The following is a 7,806-nucleotide window of genomic DNA, read 5'->3' as shown; positions in this document are numbered from 1 at the left end:
CCGCCCAGAGTTTTTAATCTCACTACAATGCTCTGAAGTTGTGGGCATTACCTTCTCCACAGACGAGGAAGCAGACTTTGCAATAGCAAATATTTCACCGAAAAGGATGAGCACAGCTATTTATGTGTTTACCTAAGAAGTAAAAAATCAATTTGGATTTCCTAATGTTTTAATTTTTAAAACTGCCACATGGAATCGTAGCTATTTGGCTGTTGCGACCTACGAAAATGGCAACTGCATGTGGTTTCGCCTAGTACGTATATGTAATTTATGAATAATTTATAACCTATAAGTAAATAATACAATTATAAATGAAAACATCATGTATTGTTAAATTGTGCACACACATGGGGGCAAGCGGTCAAAAATATCGCCCCAGTGGTGTGCACAATAATAGCAAGTTTGGGCACAGTGTCTGGGTCTCTGGGGGGTGGGGGCCGCTGGTGGGGTGGGATGAGGTGGGAGTTCTTATCAGCTCTATTTCTGAGCCATTCAGATCCAAAATATTAGCCAGAGAGTTGGGATGACGTGAAGGGTTAACGGTGGCATCTGGGAAACTTCAGCTTTGTAAATCCAATTTTCCAGGGATATCCTAAAGGGATGGCCATCATCATCACAGCAATGATCGCTGCAATCTTCTGAGGGCAAACCATAAACCAGGTGCTGTCCTGGGTGTGTATAGTCTTTGAATCTCCCCAGTGACCTTATGAGGTTATACCCCTTGTAATCCCCCTGTTCCATAAATGAGAAACAAAGGGCCAAGGTCACCAGATGGGTTGTGGTGAGGCCTGACTGGAACCAACTTTGAGCTTGATTATTGCACACGCTGCCTGCACGCTGCATCCCCCTGGACGTTCCCCTCCTTCCAGAATCGGCATCACGAATGAGACTGGCCCGCTAAGGAAGGCGTCTTTGTCAGCTCCGAACACATCACCCCATTCGGCCCTGGACTGCCCGAAGCCAGCGCCACACAGCGTGTATTTAATTCGAACACCTGCCATCTGGGCTCAGCCTACAATGCACCACAACGCAGACGGCAAACCCCCACCGCCAAGGAGCCACACTGCAAATAAAACCCACATCGAGCTTACGTGAACCCAGGTTCCAAGACGTTCATGTAAAACATCCTACCTGTAGGTCGGAAGTTATCCTGCTGACATCCGTTCACAGGTGTGCAAGGATCTCTCTGCAGGAGAGGCCATCATGAAACCCCTGGGAGTAATGAATGGATGGAGAACAAGCAAAACACCGTTGAATAAATTGCGCTTCGCCCATGCAAGTTTTTAAAAGGACGAGCTAGGACTTCCTGCTCTTCCTGGGCCCCTTCAACGAGTCACAGAGTTGACCCCTGACCCATACGGGGGGCGAACCGCGCAGGCGCACTCACACGTGGAGCCCTTTGCATCCTCGGGTTTCCATCCGCAGATGCAACCAATTGAGGCGGCTTGGGAAACAGCGTTTCTGCATTCCCGACTGTGAATTCCCAACTGAAAATACTATTTCTGATTGGTGGCTGGTTGAATCCATGCATCGGGAGGGCTGACAGTGGAGTCAAAAGTTATATGTGGATTTCTGACTACATAGGGGTTGGCGGCCCTAACTCCTGCATTGCTTAAGGGTCGGCTGTACTATGAAGTGTGGGGCAGGGGGCAGGGAGGGCAGGGGGATGGGGAGGAAGCCCCCGGACCGCAGCTGCAGAACAGCACAGCCTAGGACTGAAAGTATGATCTCGGGAGCCAGAATGCCTGAGCTTGAACTCCAGCTTGGCTGCTCACTGTGTGACCTTGGGCGAGTTAACCTCGCTGCGCTGCCATTTCCTTATCTGTAAAATGTGAGAATTAAATGAGTTCTTATGCAGTAAAGGGCTCAGGAGAGTGAGCGAGGCCTATCGTAAGGGCTACAGAGGTGCCAGGCGGTGTTACTTTAAAGCAAGAACCCCCTGTGCTTTTACATATTACCGTCCGTGAATTGCTTTCCCAATCATTCAGGAATTTCGGAACAGCTTCGATGGGAAAGCCACAGTGCGTGGTGTGCTGACGTTTACACACAGGCGGGAGGAAGGGTGTGTGACTAGCAAGGCCCCGCGATGCAATGTGGCTCCGAGCGGGTCCCCACGCTGTGTCCCTGTGCAGGCCGCGGCGTCCTCATTTGTCAATGCTGATGATCACGGTGCCAGTAACTCCCAGACCGTGTCAGCCACGTCGAGCTCTCTCAGCACGGTGCACGCTGCTCCGATGGTCTGAAAAATGTGAGTTGTCACCGCTGCGTTTCACCTTCTCCACGTCTTTGCAAGCCATGTCAATTATCCTCACCGATGCTCCTTTTCCTCATTTGTAGAACCATTTTTCCTCGAGATCTCTTAAAAGCGGTGTGACCTAGGAATGGCCGATAAGCTCTCTGAGCCTTGGTTTGCTATCTGTAAAACAGGGGTATGACGGAACCAATCCCTAGGACGGTCGGGAGGATTAAAGGATGTAATGAATGAAAAATGTTCAGCACAATACGACACATGTCCAATAAATGCTGATCGGTATCACCGTTTCTAATCCTCATGAACGCCGTGTAGGGGACTCATTATAACAGGTCTCATTACATAACCCAAGAAAGCGGAGATCTGAGAGGTTGGGTACGTGCCTTAGATCACACAGGTAGCAAGCAGGAAATGTCTCATTCTCTAGTTGTTTCCCCCTGTGTTTTTGCCATGTTTCCCCATCCACTGTGTGGTTGCAAGATGTCTTGTAAACGCTGGCGTTGGTATCTGGTGGGTGCGAATTGGCTCAGTTCCTCAGAGCCACGGAAGGATGCGATGCCTGTGAGCCTGGCGAACCTGAGTCTGAATCCCGGCCCTGCCAAGCTGAAAACTCCCACTGGAACGTACGTTCCATGCAGACCTGGGCCTTGCCTGTCTTCTTCCTGGTTCCCGCCCCAAGCATCACCCTGTCTGGGTTCTAAATCCGTACATATAAAAAGCACTGGGTGTGGTGAGAATTACTCTTAAAAATTCCATCAATCATGCACGAGATACTGTAAACAGGGTTTGCGGACACAAGTTTGGACGGGATAAGGCAGGAGAGGACAACGGGTGGGAATTAAATGGACTCCCCTCTACTCTGGCTGAGGCAGGACACGGCGTGGGAACGGAGGGTGTATACGCGAAGAGCGCGCGTACATACGCAAAATACGCAGCCAGGCGTTCCTTGCCTCTTCGGCGTAAATCTGCTGAAATAACACACCCTTGGTGGAATCCCTACGGCGTCAGATGCTGGTGCGAATATGAAGTTAAGGGTGCAGAGGGGGTGACAGCACCAAGAGGGATCGCTCTCTAGGCGCGTATTTCTAAATACCTGAGTCCTGAGAAATTCTACACCCAGTATTGCCCTCCCGAGAATCTCACCAACGTTTTCTCCGGCCATCAAGTTGCACAAGGTTCCGCCCCGGGTCTGGGCTTGGCTCAGCGCTGCAGGAAAGCCCACGGGCCGTTCACTGGGAGGAACAGAAAGGGTCTGAGCTGAGCAACCCGAGAAGCAGCAGATGAGAGCAGCAGAGAGGGGCACAGCAGGCGTGGGCCAGGCGGGCCTCCTAAATGACTCGAGTGGATGACAGTGGGGTCTGGGGCTCTGTGGCGACGGACATGCCCCAGCGTCCACAGCGGTCCAGCCAATGTGCCCTGCAAGGAAGCTGACCAGGAAGGGTCCACCTTGCACAAGCCGTTGCGCATTCCTCCTGACTCGAGGACGTGGCTGACCCGTCCTTGGCAGCAGACCATTTCAGAGGCCCAGCGGCACTGTCCCACCTGGATTTGGGCAGCTGACGAACGATCATTTTGCTTAAGTCGTTTTGAGCTGGGTGGCAGTCACTTGCCATCGCTGTCTTCCACCAGAAGAATGCTGATGTGCAGACAGCGTGTAGAACCTTATCCCCATGTAAAGCTGTGACATGGGCACGCGCATCCTTCCCACGCTCCAGCCTGCAGGATGTGCTAAGCTGCCCAGGAGCTTCCCAGGTACCCAGAGAAGCAAGCTGGGTCACTGGCAGGACGCCACACTCCCATGAGCAAAGCCACCACTCCGGGCCGATCCAGCTGCCCAGCGATGCGCAGTATCTCCCTTTCATGCACACGCCCTTCAAGCCAGCGCTACCTTCATCTGGTTCCTGCTTCCTTGTACCTCAAGGTGCCTTTTTTAAGGCCAAGTAATATCTAGCAGCTCTAACAAAGCAAAGAAAAGAGGCTGGCTGCCGTTGGTGAAGAATGTACATTTTTTTATTTTGTTCCAAAATTACTCGAGAAAAAAAGAAAAATGATGGTCAGGTTGTTAGGGGCACAGAGGTGGGATGTTGGGGATTTGTTTGTCTGTTTAAAATGAAAAGTCTCATATATATTGTAAGGAAGCTTACAGACCAATTTCTTCAGGCAGTAACATTTCTAAAGCACACAACATATCCAATACGAGAGAACTCAGGGGTCCCCAATCATCTGAATCACTCCCCCTCCCCATAAATTCACTGGACTTGGAAGACTGGAAACCGGAGAGAAATAAACTTCTTTCAATAAGTCATCACCATGGAAAAGGAACCACACATCATTCCAGATTTTATTTTTTGCGGGCAACCACGTTTTTTGAACAGAATGCCCTCTTCCCTTGAGGAAACCGCATGTTTTGAAAAGGCTTTTTTTAAAAAAAACAAACAACAATAACAACAACAACAAAAAAACCAAAGAAACTCTGTTCCAAATGTATTCAAATGGATATAACGTTTTATTTCCCTCTTGCATCGAATGCGGGCGTAGAATGACGTCATCGATATTCCATAGCACAGAGACTATGGGATAAGAAAAGAGTGGACAGGAAGAAGGGAAGAAAGAATCTTTAAAGGTAAAGTGGAGAAACCTGGTGAACACCTCAGTCAGGTGACAGGTCTGACATCCACAGTGGTAAGTCATGTCGACAGTACGTACCTCTCTCTGATGTGATGTGAAAAGAAGCCACGTCACCTCACGGGTGTTTCTCCCCCAGACCTATTGCCCCCATCTGTTTGTGAAAATAACATCAGATAAATCCCAAGGGAGGGACAAACTATATGGTCAGTGCTCCTTCAAACGGTCACATCTGAGAAACTGTCACAGCCCAGAGGAGCCTGAGCAGACATGACAATGAAACGTAACGCGGTGACCTGGGTGGGATCCTGGACCAGAAAAAGGACATTTGGGGGAAACTAAGCAAATCTGTATAAAGTATGGACTTCCGTTAATAATAATGAATCAAGAATAGTTCATTAATCATAACGGATGTATAATAATCTGTTAATAGGGGACATGGGGCATGGGATATATGGAAACTGTACTCTTTGTAATTTTTCTGTAAATCTAAAACTATTCTAAAATTAAAAATTTATTAAAAACGAATATTGTAATCTTGTCTAATATGCTTCTCGTTTGAAAAAAATGTTTTTTAAAAATTGATTTAGAAAGCCAAATGCTCTGTTGAAATTAAGTTTAGATCATTATATGTAAATTTAGAAAATCAAGTAGATTTTATTTTTTCATTAATAATTTTTATAATTTATCCAGGATTTTTATTTAAACCGCTGATAATACTAACATAGTCTATGATCCTTAACTTTTCTTTTTTTATAAAACTGTATCTCCTGTTTTTATTGTCGATCTGTGGTCATTTTAGTCCTCAAATAGCTGGTGAATGGATTTTTTACATCAAATTCTTTCTGTTTAAATAACTTCTGTGGTTTCCACTTTCCTAACCGGACCCTCACTGATATAGGTACTTACGCAAGTCACTGAGTCTACAGGTATTGAGTGCCTTCTATGTGACAAAAACTGGTGACAAGACACACAGAATCTCTGACATCAGAACCTTCTAGTCCACTGAGCAGACAGTAAACATTTAACAAATATAACAACGTCAGGTGCAGATAAGGGTGATGAAGCCGCTCTGAGGGTGGCGTCCTAGAGAGAGGTTGGAGGTGTCTCCGTGTGTCTAGGGGGCTGGCGCTGCTCTCTGACGGGCTGTTCAGAGGCCCAAATGATAAGCTAGCCACCTGCGGAGGAGGAGGAGCCACGAGTGCAAAGACCTTGAGATGAGAAAGAACCCGGCCTGGGTAAGGGACAGGAGGAGGGTCCATGTGCCTGGAGAACAGGGAGCAAGTTAGTAAAGCGGAAGAGGTGAGCTCAAAGAGGTACCATGAGCGGAACGGGGAGGTCTCTGGGAGCCAAGGGAAGTGCTGTGATTTTGTTCTAAGTGAAATCAGAAGGCTTGGAGGGTGTCGGGTGTGTTTGTTTGTTTTTTAAACGCCTACAGCACCTGGTCTTCCTGGGTGGTCTCCCATCCAAGGACTAACCAGGCCCGACACTGCTTAGCTTCCGAGATCAGACGGGATCCGGCACGTTCAGGGTGGCGTGGGCGTAGGACTTGGAGGGTTTTAAATAAAGGGTGTAACACGATCTGATTAAATGGCCTGTGGAAGTGAGACTGTGAGCGAAAGGGTCACGGGCACGAGCCTTGCTAGGGCCGGCTGACAGCTGGACCCAGGCATGAGATGATGGGGCCAAAACTTGAGGTTTGGGGAACGGAGGGTAGAGAAGTGGATGGATCTGGAAATCGGGCTGGTAAGACTTACTGAATAAGTAAGGGAAGTCACTGAGGGCGACGTCTAGATCTTGGGCTTGAACTGGATGGATGGTGACACCATGGTCTGTTATGGGCAGAAAGCGGGAGGTGGAGGAACACTGCTCTGGTCTGGTTATGTCAGATCTGACAGACCTGTAGGTGTCCAGGTGGAGACGTCACGTGGGCAGCTGGAAATATAAGTTCAACGTTTAGGGGAAAGATCCAGGCAGAAGATCTACTGGAAAGCCATCAGGACAAGGTGAGGTCCCCTAGCTAGTGACTACGGCGAGAGAAGAGGGCTTAGGTCAGACCCCTAGGAGCAGAGAAATTTCCAGCAAAAGACTAAGAAGAAACGGCCGGTGAGCTAGAAAGAACACAGGTGTGTTTTTAGGGAACGGGAATCCAGCGGTTTCAAGGAAGGAGCATTAGTGGTAGTAACTGCTCTGAGAGGTCAAGTTCATTGAGAATGGAGTGGTCTGGTGGCTTTAATGAGGTATGTCATCAATGCCTTAGAGCCGTTTCAGTGCCATGATGGGCACGAAATCCAAGGAGAGGAGAAGGGTACTCTGTGAGAACCAGCCCCTCTCTAGAGATCTTGCTATGAGGGGAGCAGAAACGCCATGGGCAGAGCGTGGGACCTGTGGTCAAGGGCGGTGGCTTCTTTAAACAGCGTGATATCGAGGCATCGTGGAAGGTCTGTGCAGTGCTTCTCAACTGGGGGCGATTTTGCCCAGCAGGGGATATTTGGCAATGTCTGGAGACATTCTTCATTGTCATAATTAGGGGGGGAGCATCTAATAGCACCTAGTAGGTAAAGGTCAGATCCTATTAACATCCTACTATGCACCGCACAGCTCCTCCCCCGAGAGAACGGGTCCCATGTGTCAGTAGCACAGAGAGTCAGCGCCTATGGGCATGGCCCGGAGGCTGGCTGTGGAGGTACAGGGGAGCAGAACAGAGGATACGGAGGAGGAAGGGGTAAGTTTCAGGGGTGAAGCCCTCCAAAAAGCGAGAGGCGATGCAAACCAGGACACCGCGTGCGGGGTCTGCCTGAGACAGGAGCAGGATGCCCCTCCCCCCAGGCGACCAGCTCCCACTGTGCCTATGGCGGGGACACAGGTTGTGTCCTGTCTCCTGGCCACAGCTGACTGGACCTAGCTAGGGTGATCCCTCCCCGAAGCCA

At 49.2% G+C, this 7,806-nt stretch overlaps 1 pseudogene; it reads right to left on the bottom strand.

Annotated features, from left to right (window-relative positions):
• Window positions 1-6,305: 6,305 nt before the first annotated feature.
• On the bottom strand, window positions 6,306-6,424 carry LOC112471175 (annotated as a pseudogene).
• Between the last annotated feature and the right edge of the window lie 1,382 nt (window positions 6,425-7,806).

The sequence above is a fragment of the Pteropus alecto genome, unplaced genomic scaffold (assembly GCF_000325575.1).
Source record: "Pteropus alecto unplaced genomic scaffold, ASM32557v1 scaffold45, whole genome shotgun sequence".
In the NCBI taxonomy this organism is placed as follows: domain Eukaryota; kingdom Metazoa; phylum Chordata; class Mammalia; order Chiroptera; family Pteropodidae; genus Pteropus; species Pteropus alecto.
Note: the sequence above shows the minus strand (reverse complement) of the source record. Positions and strands in the feature narration are given on the sequence as shown.